The sequence below is a fragment of the Halyomorpha halys genome, unplaced genomic scaffold, assembly GCF_000696795.3.
Source record: "Halyomorpha halys isolate HHAL.00 unplaced genomic scaffold, Hhal_1.1 Scaffold768.1, whole genome shotgun sequence".
NCBI lineage: Eukaryota > Metazoa > Arthropoda > Insecta > Hemiptera > Pentatomidae > Halyomorpha > Halyomorpha halys.
The window spans coordinates 472917-498860 of record NW_027107817.1 but is presented as its reverse complement, the minus strand read 5'-3'; the positions used below and the strand labels follow the sequence as shown (position 1 = coordinate 498860).

The window sequence follows — 25944 nt, the reverse complement described above, 5'->3', positions numbered from 1 at the left end:
AGAAAATCCGCTAGGGACTCTTATGCATTTAACGTTTAACATGACTTCAAATAGGGCTGCTCACAATCCTATAGTTATAACATTTAACAAGATAAAACATATAACATTTAACACAACATCATGAATACCCCTAATAACGTTACTCTTACCCCTGTCGAACAGATCCGCTACCTTGGACTACATCTGGACATACGATTAACCTGGAATCCTCACACAAGCCTGAAAAGACTGTAAACTGCGCGGCAATTTCGACTATTACAGCACTTACTAGACAAACGGTCTAAACGTCCAGTCCATTACAAAAGACTGATCTACATGACTGTAAGAAGGCCAATCTGGACATATGGAGTTGAGCTTTGGGGCTCCACTTAATCTTTCTGAAGCTCCACTAAATCTGAAATCCTCCGAGGCACCTGAAAAGAAGATGGCCTCGAGACCTGCTAATGTAAAATGTCATTAGAGTACTACTATGGGTACGCCTGTAACACTCCATTTTAACTAAGATCAAATTTACTGATAGTATTATATAATATACAGTTGTAAATTTCAATAAAGATATAAAAAAAAAAAAAAGATTGTCCTTGAGGATGGCCGAAACGTTGTACTTTTAAAGAAATAAAGAGTCTTTTGGATACAATTTATTTTATTTAAACAATTATTTTTTATATTACCAGCAATCGTGTCTTCATTAAAAACAAATGCTTCAGTTATAAAGTACTATTTGATTTTATGTCTTTATTTATTTTTAGGGAACGTGATAGAATCAGATAAAATGAAAATTTCCCCTTCGAAAATTATAATGTTTAAAAACACGTGATTTAAAAATTATTCAAATAGTTTTTTTCTGGGTCAAGAAAATGTCAACTTTTAGAAAAGCATATTCCACTTAAGATTTAGGTTCTCTTCGCGTTTAATGATTTATTTTATTTTAATTAGAGGAAGATAGTCCGGGTGGCGGTCAATAAAGGTTTCAAAATAGTAACAAAAACTATTTATTATTAACCAATATTTGCAGGGCTTCGTCAGGGCTGATAAGAATCATATTATCAGCCCTGACGAACTCTGCAAAGTGAGGCGAAACGTTGGTTAACAATAAATAGTTTTTTGTTACTATTTTGGTTCCTTTATTGACTGCCACCGGGACTATCTTCCTCCAATCTACTTCATTCGGTCAACTATCTTCTTCTAATATTTTCATTTAATATTATTTTATAAAAACTTTAGTCCTTAATATATTTATAAGTTAATTTAAATACGAAGCACAACAGATGTTCTCACATCGTTCCAGTTTGAGCAAGGGCATGTAAATTTAGCCAAGTACAGGAGGAATCGATAAAAAGAGTTATAAATACTAAACCTGACGCATGGTGCCCTAAATCCCTATCTCTCCCTTAAGGCCATCCAAAGTCCTAGTCTAAGGTTAGTGGCAGATGGATGTTTATCGATAGTTTGGCGTAATCAAGCGACAGGTAAGTGGACTCTACAACTCGGGTCATAACAGTACAAGAGCCTAGGCAAAAAAAAATAAAAGTCGGTTATTTCACCCCAATTTTTGATTACTTTAATGAAAACTATGTATAATTACTAGCCGAAATTGATGAGTCTGCCAAGTATAGGTAGGGGGAACAAAAAATAGTGGCTGTTCAAAACCTTTAAAAAAAATTCATTTTTCGTTCGGAGGTCTATATCTTCAAAACTATCAACAACACTAGAAAATCTAAGAGAACATTATTTAAAGTAGAGAAAATTTGTTAAAATATGAGCCATAATAGAGCTATTTACGCCGAATAGTTCTCGAGATATAGCTTTTTAAAAAGCAACATTTCATAAAAATGTTGCATGGAACGTACTAACATATCAGTTAGTTAATTTATTCTGAGGACTGGACAACCTAAGAGGACATCATTTAAAGTAGAGTAAATTTGCTGAAATATTAGTCCTAATTTACGTCTAATAGTTCTCGAGATATAGCCTTTTAAAAAGCAACATGTCATAAAAAATGCACTCAAAAATCAGTAGTTAGCAATTTTAGCAAATATTATCAAAACTACTACTGCTACGAAGATAAATGTCATGATCTACTTTATAGTACATTAAACTAGCTTTAATTCGAGTGCTAATAGATATCTGTACGTCAAATGGTTTTTGAGATATGGGTTTCTAAAAATAAATTCACTAATTACTGATTTTTCTGTACATTTTTATGAAATGTTACATTTTAAAAAAATATATCTCAAATACTATTCAACATAATAGCTCTATAAGGGCTCATATTTTAATCATTTACTCTACTTTCATTGATGTTCTCTTAGAATTTCTACTGTTGTTGGTAGTTTTAAAGATATAGAGCTCCGAATGAATAATTTATATTTTTTAACGTTCTGACTAACAGCCTCCATTTTCTATGACATATTGCTTTTTAAAAAGCTATGTCTTCAATATTGAACATAATTAGCTCTTATACAGTAAAGCAACGATCTTCCAATATTAATGTTATAGTTTTTAGATATGGTATAAAGTTTTTTTTTTTTAATATTAGTTCACATAAGAGAAGATAGTGTTTCCTCCTGACAAAGGCTTTCTCCAGTAATCCAGTTAAACGTATAGGCTCGCTAAGCTAACGTTAAGGTCCGGTTACTTCCCTATCCCTCCCTTCCACCCCCCACAAGAAAAACAACTTTATTTTTCTTTATTTCCACGTGTAAGGTCCAGTTCCCTTCGCCACAGTACAAAGGACTACGAACCTCCTCCTAGGTAGCAGTTCAGCAGTCCGTAACAGTAGACATCTTCGAGTCCAGTATGTTGCTTTAAACCTTTCATTAACTTTTATTAAGTCCTTTTACTCAGTAAAATTATTAAAATAAACAGTACGGACTTGAATGGAAGTCATATTTATACTATCATTAAACTGTTTTGTTCATATAATTAATATCCTCGATTATAATGGCTAATCTTTTATTCATACATAACTATTTATCGTAAATTAACTGCTTAATACGCATTTCATTTGCAAATATAACAGGTTGTAAAAACGTTATATTAATCTGTGTATGTGTATATATACACAAAAAAATAAAATAAATAAATATATATATATTTATTTTTTTTTTGTGACGTTTCGCAGCAACTTTATTGTTTGCATAGTCATCCCCTACAATGAAAAAAAAACAGCTTTTTAGAATAAATAATTTCTTTAACTAATTACTAAAAGTTACACTTACATAGTATAATTTAAGATTAATAATTATTACAATTAAAAGATTACTCACAATTGTCTATTACAGTGTATTCTAAATTGTGATCCAACTAACTTCAGGTTTGTACCAGAACTGAATAGGTTTTGAAATGGAGGTAGGTTTGCTTTGGCTTGGCTTTTCCATCATGTAACCATTTTTTTTTTCTTACCTGGTAGTCTGTCTGTTATTTTTATTTTGTATTTTGTCTGTTTCTATTTAGTGTTGTTAATTGTGTCTTATGTATTTACGAGGTTAGAGTAATTTGACATTTAAATTTTGTACTTCCGATTTTTTATTGAATGCTAGATTCTTATATTTTTCTGTAGTAATAATTTCTTTATATAGGGAAAAAACAAACTTTAAGCGAAATGTAAAATAAGTGATTACTATAGAAAAATATAAGAATCGAGCTATCAATAAAAAAAAAAATAGAGCCGAGAATTACTAACTTGTAAGAATTTGGTTTTAACTTTTTTGAATTACATTCTATTCTGAGTTCATTAAATAGTTTCATAATTTCAAAGTTCAATGTTTCTAATTTAGACCATTCTTTGCTATATTTTACCTAAAAGGTATTAACATTAATACATATATTTTTTTAATTAATTGCTATTAAAATTTTAAAAAAAATTAATTTCCAGGGGGCGCTAAGTAATATTTTTCCTGGAAGGGGACGGTAGGACAAAAAAGTTTAGGATCCACTGCTCTGATCTAATAATTACATAACATACAATTAAAAACATTAAATAGAAACTGACAAAATACAAAATAGAAATAACAGACAGACTATCTGCTAAGGAAAATAAAAATGGTTATGTGTTGGACATGGGAGAACCAGCGCAGGGATAGGAAGGGGCAGCTACCCCTCAGAAGTGACAAAAAAACCACTGCGAAATTATATATATTTTCTTAAAATCTTTGTTTTATTCGCCTTTTTCATGATGAAATGTAACAACCTGATTGATTAGGATTAATCTCCCGCTCCCCCCCCAGCTTTAATCCTGCGTTTATCAAATATGCCAAAATGAAAATTGTGCAAAAGTAAACAATGATTCAATGGACCAGTCCTGGACTATGGCTCTGGGATTATGGTTAGAGCTACCGATTCAGTGCTGGGACGTCTTGATATAGTTCAAAATAAGGCATTGAGGATTATTACTGGTGCGGCTAAATCGACACCGATTCTAGCCATGCAATTGCAGGCAGAGATCGAGTCCATAAAAGATAGGCGAAAAATGAATGCCGTCATCCTTTACGAGGGCGTGCTTAGGAATGGTAGTGATTACTGGGCCAGCATCCTTGGTAATACTAGGCGACTAAAAACGCAGCTAACATTTATTGAGGCAACGAAATCCATTATCACAAGCCAAGGCCTTAACTTTGAGATTAGAGAACCTCTGCCTGAATTGACTAAACAAAGCGTTTGGACGTGTCCATATGCTATAGTGCTGGATCTAATAGTGTCCATCAACAAATCCATGACCCCAGCGGAAGAACTCAGGACTGTGGCATTGGGCACAATTGCCGAGTGCTACCCTGAGCCAGAATGGATCCATATATACACCGACGGGTCAGCTACAAAGGCAAATAAAAATGCGGGTGCAGGTATCTATAGTAGCCTGTTCCAACTGTCAGCACCTGCTGGAGCAAACGCTTCCAATTTTGATGGAGAGGTAGCTGCTATTACTTTAGCTTTAGAAAAGCTTACTCGCGCCTGTGCAAAGAAGATAGTTCTGCTGTCGGATTCTAGGGCAGCACTGCTGGCAATAGTGTCTGGACATCCCTCAGCTAATGCTAGAATTCTCGCATGCCGGAAATCCATAGAATGTAAAAGAGCAATAGTATTGGTAATGCAGTGGATTCCATCCCGTTGCGGTATACCTGGGAATGAGGAGGCGGATCGACTTGCATGGTTAGGGGCTAGCCAACCATACCCGCTTCTTCCTATCACCAAGGACATGGCGAAAGAAATGGCCCGAAGCGCTATCACTGAAAGAGCAGAGGAAAGGAGTAGAGGAAAATGTAGGAGCAAGAACTAGGCGGCATTGCTAGATCCTAAGAGGTGCCCTCCATTGACTTTACCAAGAGTGGTGTCAGTGGCATGTTTCAGGTTGACTACTGGACATGACTATTTGCAGCACCACCTGAAGAGAACCTATTCTCTTCAAACCTAAGACTCCTAGAAGACCTAACCACTCCTAAGTGGCTGAGTCTTCAGACTGCGCCCTGTGTGGAGTTGGTGAGATGACTGGCGATCACACATTTGCATGTGCGGCAACAGTGGACTTGATTATATACAGGAGTTACTTCAGCAAAGCTAAACTGTTTGAAACAAAATGGCAGTAATGCCTCCTTTGGCGTAGGGGAAAAAAAATATTGATTCAATGAGAATCATGAAAATATATAAGTGAAATTAATAAAATAATAAAGTGATATCTAAAGTTACATAAAATATATTTATAGATATAATAAAAAAAAATTAATTATTATTTTTTCTAATTAGTATTATATTTCAAGAAGATAATTAATGAGCCTTATATAATAAGCATCTTACCTGCCTCTGTTCTTTGTTGTACTTCTTGAACAAAGAAGAAAGAGGGGATTATTAAAAATGTTTCCACTTGTAAACAGATTGTTAAAAAAGATATTAACGTGGAAAATAATTATGTTTCAAGGATTCTAAGAATCTGAGCTTTACTTTTTTCTGAGGAAAAGTTTGGCCCTTTAGCATCATTTGAAGAGTGTTCAAAATGCTTTCAAACTTTACATTCCTGACTCAAGAGTTACTGATTAAATGCTGGAGTTTTATATTTGAACTTTCAAAGGAAAGGAAACTGTAGGGAAAGATAGCAGTAAAAAGAGAAAATGAATAAAAAATAAATTTTCCAAGTATTTGTTTGCTTAAGAAGTTAGAAAACCCCTCTCTCTCTCTCTCTCTCTCTCTTTCCCTATCAGAGAAGACTTGTATCAAAGTTTTCCCTGAACATTCATTTTCCTAAAGTAATGTTCTTTTTTTTTTTTTTTTGTACTCTTCTTTATGTTGTCATCATAAGCTTCAAGAAGAGACTATTTATTGTGAGGAGAAGGTGGTCGGAGGGTGTGATCGACAAAAAATAAACAAATAAATGAAGTATATTTATTTGTGCCGACATTTCAATCTGAATTTCATGCCCACATCAGGGCTGAAAAAAAAAATTGATAATAACCTTAATTCAAAAACAAAAAAAATGTAAAGAACACAATAAATAAACAAACTTGGAAATATAAATAACAATAAATAAAGTAGATGTAGTTGATTAATACTAATAGAAGATAAAATCTAATTTTAAATAGGTAATAACTATACAAACTAAATCATAATTTTTTTTTGTTGAAAAAATACAGTTTTCAAGTACATATAGAAATATAATGAAAAATGTAATTAATGTCTAAAAATAATGGAAAACAATTTAAAACAACATACTATATAAATGAAAGAAAATGATATATATGATATAATGGGCAACAAAGAAAATGGGATATATATTACAATAGATGAAAGCTACACAGTAATATAGACCAGTAAAAATTAATAAGCTAAAAAAATAGACAGTGATCAGAAAAGTGAATAAGAAAGGAACAAGGGAAAAGAGATATGCTTGAGATAAAGTTGATCTTTATTAAAAAAGATATATTTTTTCAAACCTCAAAAATAAATTGTTCTCTATCTAGGAAGCATTGAGAACCAGAGTGGACTGTCCCATTTTGTGGAAGTTGAGAATAAAACTAATTTTTTGGTAATAAAAATAACCTCAGGACTCACATTAAAAACTAGTATGAAGGACTTTGACAAAAAATTTTAAAGGCTTAACATACTAATTTTTCTAAAAATAAAAAAAAAAAAATGTGAGTGGGTATTTTATCCAGTCAGCTGAACAAAATGGGCAACTATATTAGTCTTCAGGTTCTTCTGTAGATGATGGGTGACCTCAAGTGCTGTCGGTGAGATATATAAGGAACACTTCACTGTAACGTTTCTCATCATTTTTGAGTTTATTTGGATACTTTTGTTGTGGTTTTTGTGGATTTGTCTCTTTCCTTTTTTCAAATTGTTGTCAATGAAGTTGTTATTATTTTTATTTGAGATATTTCTACTGAGTTTTTTCTAAGAAAAATGATAACAATTTAGGAATTGCCTTATATCGAAGAAAATGCATTTCAGCTGGTCGGGCCATCATCAAGAACAATCTCACATTGATTAATTAAAATTTGCAGACTTTGTCCAAGTAAATTTAACACAGTTGGGCAGCATAACATTTTTAATAGTGTTTTTTTCTAGTAAAAGGAAGATGATCCAAGTGCGTTCAAAAGAACTCAAATACAAAATAAACTATTTATTATGACTCATGACTAATCAGGACTAAAAAAGATACAACTAAAATTAAGTAACATACTAGGATAATAAGATAATATGAAATAAAAATATTGCTAAAATTAATTAATAAAAGATATACTGTGAAAAATATAAATAAATAAGAATAACAAAAAGTTAATTGATAATTAATGAAAACAGAAATAAAATAAAATAAAAATAAGGTATTCTCTACTTTTTTTTACTCCTTTTATACATATATATATATTGTATTGATTAAAAGGGGAACCTGTTAAAAACAAGTTGTTTGTAATTTTATAAACTTATAACAATGTTTTAAGGTTGTTTATGGCTGTTTTAAAGTCTACTTACAGCTAAATTTAATGTATGAACTTCATATAATTTCTCTTGGGACTGTCTACCGATTATGGTTAATTTATTTGAATTAGCACATTGCTAAACACCAAAGATTTATGGCAAAACTTTTGGCAATTAATTGTTACCTTAGTACAGTGGTTTGCTGAAGGGAGCGCCACTCGGCAAAGACTAGTTTCCAACCACGTAGTACTACGTGAATCTAACAGATGGCGCTAGTATATGAATCCCATGTACTACTGTATTTTTTGTTTTTAAGTTTTATTTACTATTGTAACAAATACATCTAACTAGTGAGAATAATTTTTGTAATTGATAATACTAAATTATTTTATATTTAAATTAATTTCGTTTATGGATAGGTTAAAGGTATGTTAAAAAATAATATTGATAGAAACTCAGATCTATTAACTAATTATGTTGTTTTTTATATTAGTGCATATTTAAAATTATAGTTACATCAAAGTCACATTTATGGATAACTTATTTTTTAAATTTGTAAGAATTATTATAAAAATTATTGCATGCAAATAAAAAAAATGCATTTACCAAAAGTAGGCAAAATTTGGTTGTAAATAATACTGACTAAATTTTCATGGATATAGTTTTTATTTATTAATGGTTTATTAGCAAATAAATACTGTAGATATGATCATTTAATTATTTTTTTATTCATAAATAATTTTTCCAAGCTCTACAACATACATATACAATCATAACACTGAATGCTTTATTTTATTTTTTTTAATGTATTTAGATGATTGATCGTATATGAATATGAAGGAGATGTTCTGGGCTGTGATTAAGAAGAAATAAAAAATAATTCACAACTATTTATTTTTTACCGATGTTTCGACCCACAATTTACATCTTCATCAGGGCTAATGCGATGAGTGGATATTTAAAAGAAATGATTAATAGTTAAAATTTTCCAGCACCATGAAGACCTATATTGTGGATCGAAACTTGGGCAATAAGTAAATTGTCATGAACTATTTTTGTATTTCTCCTTAAACACAGCTCAGACCATCTCCTTCATATTTTATTTTTACTTTATTTACCAGTAAAATTTTGTTCTATTCATTGATTCGATTATTTGTTTGAATATATTATTGTATCTACATATTGACTTTTCATTGGAGGTATTTTGCCTATTGATTGGTCATTTGTTCATAAATAACTTTCGGACTGCTACACGATATTTTAAATTAATTAATTTAATCAAACTAAAATAACATGTATATAATTTAACACTTTTCTCTAATTGTACTTTTTATTTCAGTAACAACAAGTTACATTATAAATAAACATGGAATGAAAAGATTAGTAGATCTTAATCTATTTACCATCTAATGAAGTCATTTCCCTCATATTTTAATCCAATATTGCTTAGTAATAACTCAATTTAGAATTTCTTTTATTTTCAGAGACTTTAAAGGGTTAAAAGAAACTTTTCACTCTCCTATTCTTTGGCTAATCTCCCTAATCCTAAAGTTTTAACCATCTTCTTTAAGGGCTTTTACAAAGCCCTTGCCTCTATTGTCTGAGAAAGCCCACCATTTTCCTAGTCTACAAACAATATTCCTTTCAGATATTCTCACTGTTTAAGTATCTTCTATTTTTGTTATTCTCCCTTCAGTGTACGATTTGTGTCCCTGGTTGATTGTAGGCCTTTACTATTAATATATGGATTTGAAAAAAAGTCTTTATTTGGGGAGTGGGGACAGTATTACAAACTCACTTTTTTGGAATAGTCATTTTATTGCAGTAACAGGTAATAAAAAATGCTCAAAGTCCGAATTTCAAGCACCCATGTTTTTCACTACCCTGGAGTGCCTCAGGGTTAACTTTTACAAATTTGAATACTACTACCAACGACATGAAAAGAGATACAGAAAAGAATTGCTGCGGGAGGTCCGACAAGAGTAGTCATACATATTTTACATCATAACATACGCCGGCCTCATATTTTCAACCTCACAAGGTTGGAACATTTGAAAATTGTGAGGTACGTGCATGATAAAAAATTTAATTCGGTCTATAACCTCTTAGATTTTGCTAGCTCATATCGCCTGTTTAAATACCCAACCAATTGTGGGATTTGTGAGCGTCTCCACCTGCTTCCTCTCAACCCTGGTCAATTTCGTTTAACCTTAGAGAGTAGGTTAAAACCTAATTAAATAATTAACTTAACGCGTCATTGGGAGTTATAATCATTATTTCAAAGCCAGGACTCATTAAGCCATCACAGTGCAAACCATGAGCCGTTTAGTTTAAAATCCTCACATCTCTATAGTTTATAGGTACTATTAACACCATATTTAATAATTAGGTTGTAAATAGTATTTAATTTAATTAATTACATTTATTTTTGTTTATTTGAAAAGAAACATATGTATAAATACATATGTTAAAAACACATAATACATATGTTACTAGTTTATGAAATAGTAATTTCTACAACAGTCTTTTTGTGAAATAGATCACTCCAGAGGTAAGAAACAAAATGTAATCGAAAAAAAAATCAATGAAAATGTTTTTGTTTTTTTTAATGCTACTAACTCCAAGGACCAGGGTTCGAATCCGGCGGGCAGAAAATTGTTTTCTGTTACACTGTAGTCGTGAGTCAACCCTGTGTGTTCTGAAGCCCTCTCGTGGTCCACTCAGCCTCATAAGTTGGGTAAAAATCTGGCGGTCGAGCGTGATTCTGACCAAATCACCTCTTAGCACAACCGCTGGTCTAGTAACAGTACTTCCTTACAGTAATTTTTTTTTGTTTATTTTAGAAAATGTAGCACTTGTAGAGAAATACCCATTTACGTCTTTACTTTGTGTCATTTGTTCGACCTTGGGGAAAATAAAATACTTTGTCTTTGATTATCAACCTATAATCGTCATTTGATAGGTAATTAATATGAGTGAATGAAAATGACGAAGGAGTCTTATCTAACATTAAACAATCATTTATTAGAAAATATGATGACTATATCACTCGGTTATATTCCCAACGGATGTGGTAGGTGGCAAGTTACGTTGACGAATGAACTACGTCAAAAAGTTTGTGAAAACCTTTACTCTTGCCAGCGAATCAACTTTTCCTTCTAAGATATGAGATGAGTTGATTGGAAAATTTAGAATACAGAACACTTTGAACTATGTGATGCATTCTTGTGCATGTAAAATTACATTTGATTACTTTAACTATTGTAATGTTTTTCTTTTAAAAAGAAATAGATATATTTTAAATTTCTTTATTGACATATACAACTGTATTAAACCATATACAACCAGTATATTTTATGTTAGTTATACAATGGCACAATACAGACATGTGTAGAATCTACCCATTGATATAACTCCAATAACATTTCTAGAGAAGATCTCAAGGCCATCTTCTTTTCAGACGCAAAAGGAGAACATCAGTTAGTAGTACAAGAGCCGGGGAGAAAAAAAAAAGGAGTTATTTAACCCTAATTTTTGTTTACTTTAATGAAAACTATGTATAATTACTAGTCTAAATTGATGAGTCTACCAAGTATAGGTAGAGGGAATAAAAAATGGCGGCTGTTATTTACGTTAAATAGTTTTCGAGATATACTTACGACATCTACAAAGATAAATGTTGTAAACTACTTTACAGTACATTAAACTAGCTTTAATTTGAATGGTAATAGACATCTGTATGTTAAATGGTTTTTTAGTTATATATTTATATAAATAAATTCACTAACTACTGATTTTTCGGTGCATTTTTTAAGAAAATATTGCTTTTTAAAAAGCTATATCTCAAATACTATTCTCTATGCTCTATAAGAGCTCTTATATACTATATTTTAGTACATTTACTCTTCTTTAATTGATGTTCTATTAGGCTTTCTAGTGTTGTTGATAGTTTTAAAGATATGAAGCTCCGAATGAAAAAATAATTTTTTGAATGCTTTGAAGCAGCCATTTTTTATTCCCCCTACCTATACCTAGCAGACTCATCAATTTTGACTAGTAATTATACATAGTTTTCATTAAGTAATAAAAAATTAGGGTGAAGTAACTCACCTTTTTCTCCTCTTGGCCTCTTGTACTATCACGAGTGCTTTTTTAGTTCAAGTCGCTATTGTATAATTTAATTGTAGAATAAGCAATTTAGAGAAATTAATTCATTGAAAGTTGAACTATATAATTTTTTTATTTTTAATATTTATAACCTATATTAAATCCCCCGGAATATATCCCCCGGATATTAAATCCATCTTCTGGGGTTATAGATTGAACTATGGAATCTTGTTTTGCGAACTATTGGTTTGTTTTATTTGTTAATATTTCTATAATTAAAAGACCATCTGTAGATTGTCGACCTATATATAAGATATTTCCTTACTGCCAACTTGGCTTAGTAGATCCGGAACAAATTGTTATTTTATAGCCACTCAGGCTGGCATTCCGGACAGTTTTACTGCCCCGGTCATCAACCTGAACTCCCTTCTGAATCCTTGGCTGTCCTGGCAAATCCTGTTCATGTACACTCCGTTAACTACCATGGTGTAATTATTTGATAGTTGCAGTCATGGCATCATTTACTGTCACGACAGTTTTATTGTCTTGACAGTAATGTCCCTGATCTAAACTGGGGGAGCAAGTCATGGTCAATCAGGTTGTGACATTTCAGCATAGAAAAGATAATGAAACCAAAATTCTAAAAACATTATTTATAATTGTGTCAGTGCTTGGTTGTCGCATGCATTGATTATTATAATTAGTATTTGCGAAAAAAAACTTTTTTTATTAAATTAATTATTTTTTTCACTCCTAGGGGGGGGGGCACCTGCACCCTCCTGCCCCCTTCTGAGTACGCCCATGCGTACAAGTAATGTCAGTAGACAAACAGTTGCATTAACTGCCACGTTTAACTGTCATTAGTATACGCTTTGACAGTCAACTGTCGCATCATATCAACTTTACCCAAAGTAATGACGATAGGCGGAAAAACATTGTTCTTATATATTTGCAAAATAGAACTTAAAATTATATTGTATTGTAATTAGTTCATCTTGATTCTCTTCCTCACCAGTTACAAGATTAACAAGACACTCAGTGGCGAAACTTTTAGATAGCTTCCATTTTAGGCATGTTGTAATAAATTACTTAATCGAAACTTAGAAGTAAAAAATAACATGAAGTTTTGGAAGAAAAGGTTATGAAACAAGTTGCTCAGAAAATCCGCTAGGAGCTCTTATGCATTTAACATTTAACATGACTTTAAATAGGGCTGCTCACAATCCTATCCCTATAACGTTTAACATGGTAAAACATTTTACATTTAACACAACATCATGAATACCCCTAAAGTAATGTCGATTAACGGGGATCGATATGACCGATAAAGGGTAAATATAATTTCTGTCAAGAGGGTTTTCCGTTATATAGAGGTGTCCGTTAAGTTTCACTGTATATAGCTTCTGCTGTAGAATTGTTCAATAGAGAATTTTCTCCTGTGGTATCATCAGTGAAACACAAATAGGAAAAGACGAACGCGAAACGAAAGCGACCACCTTATCAAAGTTAATTAATATTTAACGAGCAGCTATTTGTATTTGCGGACGTGACTCCGAAGTCTTGACACAATCGTGCTAATTCTTTATCCCACATTGAACCTATAATTTCTCAAACCCAAATCTGTATATGAAAAGATAGTCCAGGGATGCGGTCAGTAAATACTCACAAAAAAGTAAAACTTATTTATTTGTGCTGAAGTTTTAACCTGAATTTCAGACTTTCATCAGGGCTGAAAAACAAAACGAGATAACAATCTTAATTCAGAGAAAAAGAAAATAATACCAAAAAAACTTGGAAATATACATAACAATAAATTAAGTAGATAGTTCATTGATACCAATAGAAGATAATAGGGGTGGGTATTCATGATGTTTAGGTTAACATGTTAAAGCGTGTTAAATGGAAAAATATTCCTTATTTTACCATGTTAAAACGATATAACATATAGCATGGTTGAGAGTCTGTTACAAGGTCTGTTAAATGGAGAATGACGTCACGCAATAGACCAGCTGAGCTCGTCACCGGTTTGTTTGTTGTGTTAGGTTACTTGCTTGTAGTTTGTGCATTGATTGTGTCAGTATTGTTTTGGATGTTTTTAAAACTAATAAAGCAATGGATGACAATAATAATAGTGTAATGACAGTTGTCAATTAGCTCATCTTGATTCTCTTCCTCACCAGTTAGAAGATCAACAAGGCACTCAGTAGCCAAACTTTCACACAACTTCTACTTTTCACTCAATTAGGCATGTTGTAATAAATTATTTTAATCAAAACTTAGAAGTAAACAATAACATGAATTGGAGGGAAAGATTATAAAACAAGTTGTTCAGAAAATCCGCTAGAAGTTCTTATGCATTTAACATTTAACATGGTAAAACATTTTACATTTAACACAACGTTATGAATACCACTAAAATACAATATTGTAGAGGTAAGAATAAAGATGGTCGGAAGCACAGCCAGCATAAACAACTTATTTATTTTTGCCGACGTTTCGACCTGAATTCCAAGCCTTCATCAGATCTGAAAAAAACAAAAAAGAGATAACCGAGATATAGCTATTAACAAAGCAATATTTCATTTAAAAAAATGCACTGAAAAATCAGAAGTCGGTGAATTTGTTTTGAGAAATTTATATCTCAAAAAGCATTCGACGTACAGATGTCTATTGGCACTCAAATTAAAACCATTTTAATGTACTATAAAGTAGTTTAAGCCCGGGTTAGTAATTTGTATCATTTTAGCTAAAATATATTGATTTATATGTGTTCGGACAGAATTTCATATCCAAAATGTATATTCATAAAAACTACTACCTTTACGAAGTTACGTGTAAACTACTTTATAGTAAGTTAAATTGCCTTTATGTTGAGTGCTGGCAAACATGTATACGTCTTATAGTTCATGAAATATACTTTTAAAAAATCAACAATTTTATCTGAATAACTAGAAATTATCATTTTGTCAAATATGAACCACTTCCACGGAGGTAAACTTTGTACACTGTTTTACAGTAAATTTAGCTAGCTTTAATTTAAGTGTTGGCAGACATCTGTACTAAAAATAAAATACGTTAAACCAAGCGGAAACAGTTGCGGCATATATAACTAAATATGAATGATCGCTAAAATAAATAAGGTAGAAAAAAATGAAGCTAAAGTTTTATAGAGTAAGTTACTAAATTAATATGAAAACGAAAGTTCAGAAACCATTTTATAGTTACTTGAGATATTCTGATCTCATTGATCGTTTACGTAACTTCAGCAAGAAGAGCGCGTATGCATCATCAATTTTAAAAACAATGGGCAAAGTTCCCAAGTCCATGTTGAATAAAATTTATTCCAAGGACCTCTTTGTATATTGTATCGTACGTAGTCAGTTGTCTTAACGTCTCGAGGAACAAATCTTCCTGTCAGCGATGCTCAGTTGTTTAATTTTTACTTTTTAATAATTGTTTCATTTTCATTAAATCAATTATTATTCCAGTCGTCCCATGATCGGATATGACTTCCTGGACTGCATATTAGAGGTAAATCTTAATCAGTCTATTCTATTCAAAGTTGTTATCAGATCTGTATTTCTTTATCGCGAGTAACTTCTACAATACATGTAGTATTTGTAATTTTTGTATAGAACTGGTGAAACGTAGCGCGATTCAATCTTAAACCATTTCACACGTTTGCCATTTGTGCCGAGTATTGCTTTGGATTTAAACTATTTTTACTATTAAAAGAAACAAAATAAAGATAAGCGAAATGAAAAGAAATGTAAATTTCATCAAAGAAGGTGGTAGGTGTAATGAGGTGTAGATAGTTGACCGTAGATTAATGCTTGAAGAAGTTTGTCGGGGGGTGCGGTCAGCAAAGAACAACATAAATAAACAAAATCATATTTATTTATTTTATGCCGACGTTTCAGGTCTTCATCAGGGCTATAGAACAAAAGAGATAACAACATTTAGAGTAACATACAATTGAAAAGGAATAGTATACAAACAAATTTTGTCGGGGGGTGCGGTCAGCAAAGAACAACATAAATAAACAAAATCTGTTTGTATACTATTCCTTTTCAATTGTATGTTACTCTAAATGTTGTTATCTCTTTTGTTCTATAGCCCTGATGAAGACCTGAAACTCAGGTCGAAACGTCGGCATAAAATAAATAAATATGATTTTGTTTATTTATGTTGTTCTTTGCTGACCGCACCCCCCGACAAACATCTTCAAGGTGGTAGGTGATAGAGAAATGAAACTAAAGAACCTATAAAGTCAACTTTCATCTGGATTTTTTAATAGATGCTTATTAATTTAATTACTTATGGATAGCACGCTTTTATATATGTACATTTGTTCGAAGTGAAATGGAAAAATAAACCGATAAAGTCAATCCGAAGGATTTCAGAAAATGTATTGACAACAATTTGATCTGCTCTATACAGCGGTAGACAATCCACAATCTTAGGTTAACAGAATACGCTATCGAAGCATTATGGCTTACGGTTACTAAGTCTTGTAACAAAGAGTCCAACGATACCATTCAAAGGAACGACTTATTTCGTCAACTTATCTCTTAAATGAGATAACGTCCGATATAGTCACTGCTAAATTGAACTGTGACACTGATTTGATTGTAAGTGGTCAGAAAGCCCACGAAAATTCTAGACTATGTTTTGAAGGAATAAGATGCGAGTAGATCAAACCAGGAAATAATACGAATTTCAACAAGTCGATTCAGTGTATCTTTCAAACTGGAATAGATTAATAAAAATAAATTAGATGAAGTTAGGAAAGGATCATTTATTGTAAAAAAAAAAGTTTCGTCATCCATATATGAAAATTGTAATGAAAAACACGGGGCAGCATTCCTAGCACCCTTTTCCTATAAAAAAAAAGTCTTAGACGAACGCAGGTGTAAATTATATTCGTGTAGGTTACTGTATCACCACTCTTCCATTCTAGCGCTCCAAGTGGACTATATGTGAATTATCGTATCTACCACGGGAGGTTATATGGTTTGTTTTAGTTTCAAATGATTAGTATTTTCGGTTATTAGTATAAGATTATATTGTTAGATTGATAAAAACTCGGGCTATTTGGGACTTATAGATAGCTGAGGGAGTTAAGCGCTTGTCTTATGTAGCGGCGCCGGTTCGAATCCGGCCTGGGTTTTTTTCCTTCATCGACCCCCTTCCTACTCATTTCAGAGATGCGGGAGGAGAAGGGGTTATCTAGAGGTAACTAGCCTATTCTAACCATGGAAATGAAAAATTTTGACATCCCAGATTCGAACCGGCGCCGCCAAAGTCCCAGGTGACAAAGACCGGCGCCTTACTCACCTGAGCTACGGATGGCTCTGGCCTGGGGGCTCGACTTTTATTTCTGTGGTTGCCACCAAAAATGAAAACTTTACCCTCCACAATGTTTGAGGTTGATAACCTGTAGATAACTCTTTCCCTGTATGACTGTTCAGAAATGACGACGAAGTTTGTCAAAAAAAGATTCATGAATAGCTTAGCAAGGGACTTTTTTTTCAATTGTATCGTTTTAGCTATCGTCTAACTGCCTACTTTCAGAGATTGGCAAAAATTAGTTATATTCAAAACTAATAGTTAAAATTCTCACGGATACGATGTTTATTTATCAATGGTTCATTCATGAATAAACATCGTATCCATGGCAATTCTTGGCAATTAGTCTCAACTATAACTAATTTTTGCCCATCTTTGTCTACTTTGTTCAGAATTACATATAAAATATGTTTATTCTCTATGGCAGGTGTGGCCAACTTTTCTTTATATAAGATCTACTTTTTATCTTATAAGTTTGTCGATCGCAATTTGTTGTCATAGGTGCAGTCTAGGGTGAGTAGGGGTGTGAAATGCATACTATGTTTATTCACTGTGTTTCAGTATCAGGTGCATTCCAGCAGAGATATGGGTGGATAAGTAATATATATGTTCAAAACTATTCCTAATTTTTTTAAATCACTTATTAAGTTTTGGATATATAAGCTTATGAAAAAAATAAATTTCCAGACCCAACTTTTGATAGCGTTCCGTACATGCGTTATCTAAAAAATTCAATTTTTCAAATTATATTCCTACTAATTGCAATTTAATTTTTTTATCAACTGCAACGTATAAGTTGTACTATTTGTTCGTAAATATGAAAAAGTTTTATTAATTTGCACAGTATGGCTGATAGATTAGATTAGATTTTTATTCAGGGCGATCAACATCTAGGTTATTACATCCTTTTTACTTTATTTATCTTCTTGTCTTTGACATTTGATAGTTGAATGTAGACTATTTCCTTTTTTACACTGGTCGATATTGGTGGATTTTATTTTCGAATGTTGAGTTTCTTTCAGAAATTTTATTATTTTGTCTATGGATTCTGCCGAGTCTTTAAGGGCCAATTCTCTAGTACGAGGAATTTTATTATTTTCGAAGGCTTGGCGAAATGATGAGCATTCATCAATCATATGCTTTATCGATAATGGGGACTGACAGGTTTTTTTTGGCATATAGATTGGTCCTCTTTTGTGATTAAGTGGAGGTGTGTTAATTTGGAATGTCCTATTCTTACTCTTGCAACAACCACTTCTCCTCTTCTGTTTCCCCTTATGGCACTTGTCCACTTCTGTGTGTTTTTTTAACATTTCTTAGTTTTGATGAGTGAGTGGTACGTCAGCCCACATTGAATCCCAATTTTTTCTGATTCTGTTCCTTAAAAATGGCTTTATGTCTTTCTGCTCGTAAATGTGGAGTGGTGGAACGTTCATTGACGGCTCAGCCTCTTTAGCCGCTTTATTTAGTATGGCTGATAATTTGATTTCAATATTTCACTTTCGCGTTTTTTTCTTAAGCAGGAAAATGCATCATGAATAATATGACTTACTTTTTGCTAATCCATCAATAGCTCGCTAAGTACACACCGTAATGATATACAGATATACGGCTCATCTACCAATGGAAAAACAATAATTATTATTTAAAGGCCCAAAAAACTCACATCCTGGAGAATTAAAAGAACATAGATAATTAATAACTTTTGATTCATATGAAATATGTCTGAAACTATTGCTAGAAATTTATGTCTTCTACAATCGCTTAAAGTCCATGGTACACGGAATTCCACCGCAGAGATTGCGAGCGATCGACGATCTACCCAAATTGGACTTGCGATCTACTTGTTGGCCACCCCTGTCTAGGGAACAGAAAGAAAGTATTAGTAAGAACCCTCGGTCACTTATCTAATATTTTTCGACCTGGTATAACCATAAGAAATATTTCATTTAGATCAGTGATCTCACGTCTTGTCATGGAGTAACATCTCCAAAAAAACGTTAATGTTAAGTTTTATTAATAAATGGAATATGTTCCGGGTGCGGTAAAAAAAAACAACTCGAATATTAATAGCTATTTTAATTGTGCCAACGTTTCGCCCCACGTTGCAGAGCTTCGTCAGGGCTAACAAAGATACAAACACTTAACATAAGTAAAAAAGTAAATTGAAAATTACAAGGGTTTAAATGAAACGTAAAAATTAAATAAGAAAAACAATAGGTCATGAACAAGAAATAGTTCCATTCCACTGCGAGCGTGATCCTGACCAAATCACCTCTTGCACAACCGTTGGTCTTGTAACAGTACTTCCTTACAAAATACTGAACCCCTGAACCTTTATAGGTTGTATCGGTACAGATGTTACATTTTTAAGCAACAATCAACATTTTTAAATAGAATTATTAGTTTATTTTTTTTTATTATTTTTTTTTTAATAACTTTATTGAAATTTACAACTGTATATTACATAATACATTTAGTAAATATGGCCTTAGTTAAAATGGAGTGTTACAGGCGCGTAGCAACTACCCACTGGTTGCATTCTAATGACACTTTACATTAGCAGGTCTTGTGGCCATCTTCTTTTCAGGCGCCTCAGAGGATTGTCAGGAATGGAAGAGGATGCAAGGCTAGAAACCAGGGGATTTGAGTGGTTAGGGAGTTTATAATGGAAGGAGTGATATCTGGTTCGGGCTAGATCGGTTACATAGGAAACATTAAGGTCTTTATGGATGATTTGTTTGTTGTTTGTTAGTTTTGAAAGGGCGTTTAACAGCCTGGTCATCAACGCCCGTTGGTTGTTGGTTTTGGTAAGGCCTAGTTGTTCCATAGTCGCAGCTTTGGTATGGTGTACTGATCCGCACCAGTGGGACTCATTTCCGTGAGATTTGAAATATTATCTAGCTAGGCAATTATTATTTTTTTAATAATCGTTACGATAGTGGAAAGGATGATGAATAGAATGATTTTATTTGTGACAAAGTAAGGAGCATTGAGGATTTTACGAAGGATTTTGGATTGTAAGGATTGAATACGAGAGAAATTCGACGGTTTAGTAGAGCCCCAAAGCTCAATTCCGTATACCCACATTGGCCTTATTACAGTCATGTCGATCAGTCTTTTGTAATGTGTTGGAAGTTTAGACCGTTTGTCTGGTAAGTTCTGTAATAGTCGAAATCGACGTGCGGTTTCCTGTCTTTTCAGTCTTGTGTGAGGATAGTCGTTTGTCCAAATGTAGTCCAAGGTAGCGGATCTGTTCGACAGGGGTAAGAGTAACATCATTAAATGACAAAGGGTAAAGGTGATTTGATGGGATTTGTTGGAATTTATCTTAATCCTCCAATTACGACACCATTCTTTGAGGGCTGTGATATGGGATTGGAGAGTTTGGGATACAATTAATGGGTTATTATTAACTGCGAGCACACATGTGTCATCGGCATACGTGGTGAGGATAGTGTTAGGATTGGTTGGGATGTCAGCTGTATAGACGGTGTAGAGGATGGGACCAGGGACACTACCTTGAGGAAGTATATTTAAATTGAAGAAAGAAAAAAAAAAGAAAGAAGAAAAGATAAATGGATTTGTTAAATAAAACTAGATTCAAATCGGAATCCGTGAGCTCATAATCTATTTTAATTGATAACGATGTGCATTGTTATCAATTTTGATATTGTTTTTTATTTTGTGAAGAGCGTTTACAAATAAAGTTTGCTTTAACAACAAGATTAATCTAATGCTTTTAAATTACATTAAAAAAGAATTTAGAATTTTATTTTATTTTTGATCTTTACTCACTTATATTTGTCAGCTCTGCAAAACTTATCTCTCTATATATTCGTGAAAAAACTGCCTGAGTGTGTTTGTAACCACTCAACGATTTATTGATCACTATATATCAAAGACGACAATGCCTATAAAGCTGCAATTATTAATTGAGGTTCTCCTAATGCTGTACATGTGCAATAATGTATACAAAAAAAATGGCAAAAGTTCGATTCCCAAGTAGTTTAAAAAATATTTTTAAAACGGAAGAGAAAGAGGGTTATCTAATACGTCCTTAGGACTAAACCTCATTATCTTCCATTGTTTTATGTATTTATTTATTGCAATTTACAACTGTTTTTACATAAAAATACATTAAGTAAATTTGATGTAATATAAAAATCTAATCATATATCTACACTAGAAGGTCTCGATGCCATCTTCTTTTCAAGGGCCTCGGAGGATTTTTCAGGAATGGAAGAAGAAGCCAGGTTAGAAACTAGAAGGTTTTCATGATTAGGGAGATTATAATGGAAGTATTGAAATCTGGTTCGGGCTAGATCGGTTACATAGGGAACATTAAGGTCTTTATATATGATTTTATTTGTGACAAAGTAAGGAGTATTGAGGATTTTACGAAGGATTTTGGATTGTAAGGATTGGATACGAGAGAAATTCGAAGGTTTAGTAGAACCCCAAAGCTCAACTCCGTATGTAATAGGTCTTATTACTGTCATGTATATCAGTCTTTAGTAATTTATTGGAAGTTTAGACTGTCTAGTAAGTGCTGTAATAGTCGAAATCGACGAGCAGTTTCCTGTCTTGTGTGTTGATTCCTGGTTAGTCATTTGTCCAGATGCATTCCAAGGTGGCGGATCTGTTCTACAGTATTAAGAACAACATTATTAAAGTATACTGCTGGGCAGTCAAACCTACTGACGACGAAGGGTAAAGGTGATTTGATGGAATTTATTTTAATCCTCTAATCACAGCTTCATTATTCGAGGGTTGCATTATGGGATTGGAGAGTTCGGGATGTAATTAAGGTTTATCCGACCACACATGTGTCATCAGCGTAGTATCTTCGATCTAAACTGTTATTATTAAAAAAAAAGAAACAAATTGAAAAGAGGCAAACCTAAATATCGACATAAAAGGCGCATGGGTGTTCCTAGAGGGGGGAGGATGGGGTAGGACTTCCCCTCTAGAAGTCAAAAAAGATTATTAATTTAATAACATTTTTTTTTTCAAGTAAATAATTGTAATAACTAATAATGAACTGCAATAATTATATATAATTTTCTTAAAATTTTTTTTTTGATTCCCTTGAAATTTCACTACCCGATTGACTATGACTTGTCGTCCCTAGTTTTGATCCTGGGTACGCCCTTGAGGAGGCAGAGATGATAAGAATTCATACGAATAGTTACAGATAAACAGATAATCTTCAGATAAATTTGACTTTCGTTGAAGTATTTTAATCAGATACGTGTAAATTTAATTGCCCTGGCATATAATATTTTTATAAAAGTTTATTTGTGTGATATACCTTAACTCCATTTGGATCACCAACCATCGCTGTGGCATGTGGAAACTTGCCATAGTTTGGCAAATGTGTAGACGCGCCTTAAGAATGTCTTTTGTAAGCTGATTTATAACCACCTGATTTATACCTCTAATAATGGCCAGGTATACAATGGGATGCCTCCTAACTCCCTGGCTGGATCATTCCAGGTACACTCCAGCGGCCTCATGACAACCTCTGATCTATAATAATATTTCTTCTTTTTTTTTTTTGTTAAATACCTTTCATGACAGGAGTTATAATTTTATGAAGATTCGGACCGAAAACGAAAAAAGAAAAATGTGAGAGAAAAAAATGGTTTTATGTGATTTATATTCCATTTTTATTATAAATGAGGAGATGGTTGGGGTTCATAGTACAAGAGCCCAAGACAAAGAACAAAGTCAGTTATTTGACCCCAATTTTGGATTACTTTAATGAAAACTGTGTATAATTACTAGTCAAAATTGATGAGTCTGCCAAGTATAGGTAGGGGGAATAAAAAATGGTGGATAATTCAAAGCGTTGAAAAAAATAATTTTTCATTCGGAGCTCTATATCTTTAAAACTATCAAAAACATTAGAAAACCTAAGGGGATATCATTTAAAGTAGAGTAAATTTGCTAAACCATGAGCCTTAATAGAGCTATTTACGTTCAATAGTTCTCGAGATATAGCTTTTTAAAAAGTAACATTTCATAAAAAATGCTCTGATTTTTTGTTCAACTGTTGTATTTTTCAAAATGTAAATTTTACATTCGTTACAACCAGCCAAAAATACGAATTTTTAGAGCAACTGAAAAATAAAAAAGTTTTGTTCATAACTTTTGCCTTCTCTGATCCTTTGTTTATTTATTTTTATTTTTTATCTATTTTTTCTGGAAAACCATAACAATAGTCTTTGTGGAAGGACTGAAACTACTGCCAAATGAATTAAGTTATTGGAAAACAAAATTATCAGAAAACAAGACAAGTTATGGACGATATTGAGTGAAACAGTTGAATCCGTTTCACCCAAATACCTCTTTTAGTACAAGAGCCCAGGAATAACTGAAAGTCAGCTATTTTTCCCAATTTTTTTGTTACTTAAATAAAAACTTTTTATTATTACTAGTCAAAATTGATCAGTGTGCCAAGTATAGGTAGGGGAAATAAAAATGGCGGCTAATTCACACTATTGAAAAAATTAATTTTTCATTCAGAGCTCTATATCTTTAAAACTAGAAAACCCAAGCGGACATCATTTAAAGTAAAGTAAATTTGCTATAATATGAGCCTAAATAGATTTATTTACGTTCAATAGTTCCCGAGCTATATCGTTTTAAAAAAGCAACATTTCATATATAATGCACCGAAAAATCAGTTGTTAGTGAATTTATTTTGAGAAATCTAAATCTCAAAAACCATTAGGCATACAGATTCCTATTAGCATTCAAATTAATGATAATTTAACGTACAATAAATTTGTATAAACTTATAACTATAAAATTGTATAAACACAGGTGCGAATACCACCCTACTAGTGTAGTTAAGTACTACCCTTAAGAAGATACGTGTCATAAACTATTTTATAGTAAATTAAACTAGCTTTAACTTGAGTGTTAATAGACATCTGTACGTCTAATGGTTTCTGTGATATACTTTTTCATAAATTAAAATTTTTGTCTGAAATAAAATTTACTCCTTAGATAAACATTATGAACAATATTTGTAGAACATTAAACTAGCTTTAATTTGAGTGCTAATAAATATCTCTATTAGGGCTCATATTTCAGCAAATTTACTCTACTTTAAATAATGTCCTCTTAGGTTTTCTAATGATTTTTGTAGTTTTAAAGATATAGAGCTCCGAATGAAAAATTAATTTTTTTTAACGTTTTGAAGCATCCACCATTTTGTATTCCCCCTACCTATACTTTACAGACTCATCAATTTTGACATTTGTTGGTATTTGGGATTAGCGTCAAGTGACAAACGTTTAGAACCGGTTTAAAATATAATTTTACGCAATGATTAACTCTAATTTTTGCCACATTGTGTTTTCCAACTCTATCTGAGCACTTGAAAGTTGCAGATAAATGACAAGTGTTGAATCACGATATAAATTAAATTTGGTCCACTCGAGATTGATACAGTAAAGAGTGGGTTAGTCGAACCTGCACCCGGATTGCCAATTAGTGCTTGCAGAGCAGCTCGAACTGTAAGTATAACATTGATACTAAGTGAGGCTATCGATTGGATATATTTGGATTGGTCCGAAACAGTAGGTTCTAGCTTATAATCTTATTTCGGTGACGTTGACTATTTAACCATTTCCTTTTTCGTTATAACAATTTTAATAGTTCCCTTGATGGTGGTCTGAAGACCGAAACGTTAGATAAGAATAAAGATTATGAGAGAAAAGGATCAAATTTAATTTCATTCCGACACCTGTTGAACAGATTCGATACTTAGGACTCCATCTTAACAAGAGACTTACTTGGAATCCACAAACAAGACTGAAACGACAAGAAACTGCTCGTAGATTCCGATTGCTACAACACTTACTTGACAAACGCGCTAAACTTCCCATTCACTACAAAAAATTATTATACAGTACGATAATCAGACCAATTTGGACATATGGAATTGAGCTCTGGGGCTCTACCAACTCATCGAATGCCCCCCGCATCCAATCCTTACAATCCAAAATCCTTGATGCTCCTTTACGTTACAAATAAACTCATCCACCAAGGTGACCTTAACATCCCATTCGTTGCAGATTTGGCCCAAAACAGATATGCGTGTTTTCATTCCAAACTCCTTATCCATCCTAACCCATTAGGTCTTAATCTCTCATCCCATCAGCAGTCCCTGATAATCCTCCGAGGAGTCTGAAAAAAAGTTGGCCACGGGACCTTCTTATTTAAATTTATGCTTTAAGCACCACCAAAGGATGGTTCCTCACCAAGATTTTCAAGTGTAATCAGTGTAAATGAAACATTCCACATTTTTACTTATTGTATTTATTATTTATACAGTTGTAAATTACATTAAATGAATAAATAAAAAAAAATTTCATTCCGTGAGAACCTCCTAATATAAAAGTCAACGCCGCGGAATTAAACCTGCACCGCTGTATAACTCAGGTTGCTAAGGTGATTAACGACATTAATTCTGAATTCAATTGAATTTTCAATTGTGAATTTATTTTTAATTAATTAATTCAGAAGCGAATTCTCCCTCTCTCTCTCTCTCTCTCTCTCTCTCTCTCT

At 32.6% G+C, this 25944-nt stretch overlaps 1 protein-coding gene across 4 annotated transcripts in view; it reads left to right on the top strand.

Moving 5' to 3' along the window:
* Ent2 (Equilibrative nucleoside transporter 2) overlaps positions 1-25944 on the top strand; it is a 95068-nt gene that overhangs the window by 27314 nt on the left and 41810 nt on the right. Inside the window, exon 1 of one of the 4 annotated variants that reach the window (XM_067046141.1) lies at positions 15525-15543. The exons of 1 other annotated variant lie outside the window; for it this stretch is intronic. The gene's annotated coding sequence lies outside the window, so the exon portion shown is untranslated. Of the gene's footprint in view, positions 1-15524; positions 15544-24789; positions 24891-24934; positions 24954-25944 lie in introns of those variants that run through there. 2 more of the 4 variants (XM_014429146.2, XM_067046140.1) reach the window with 2 other exon arrangements.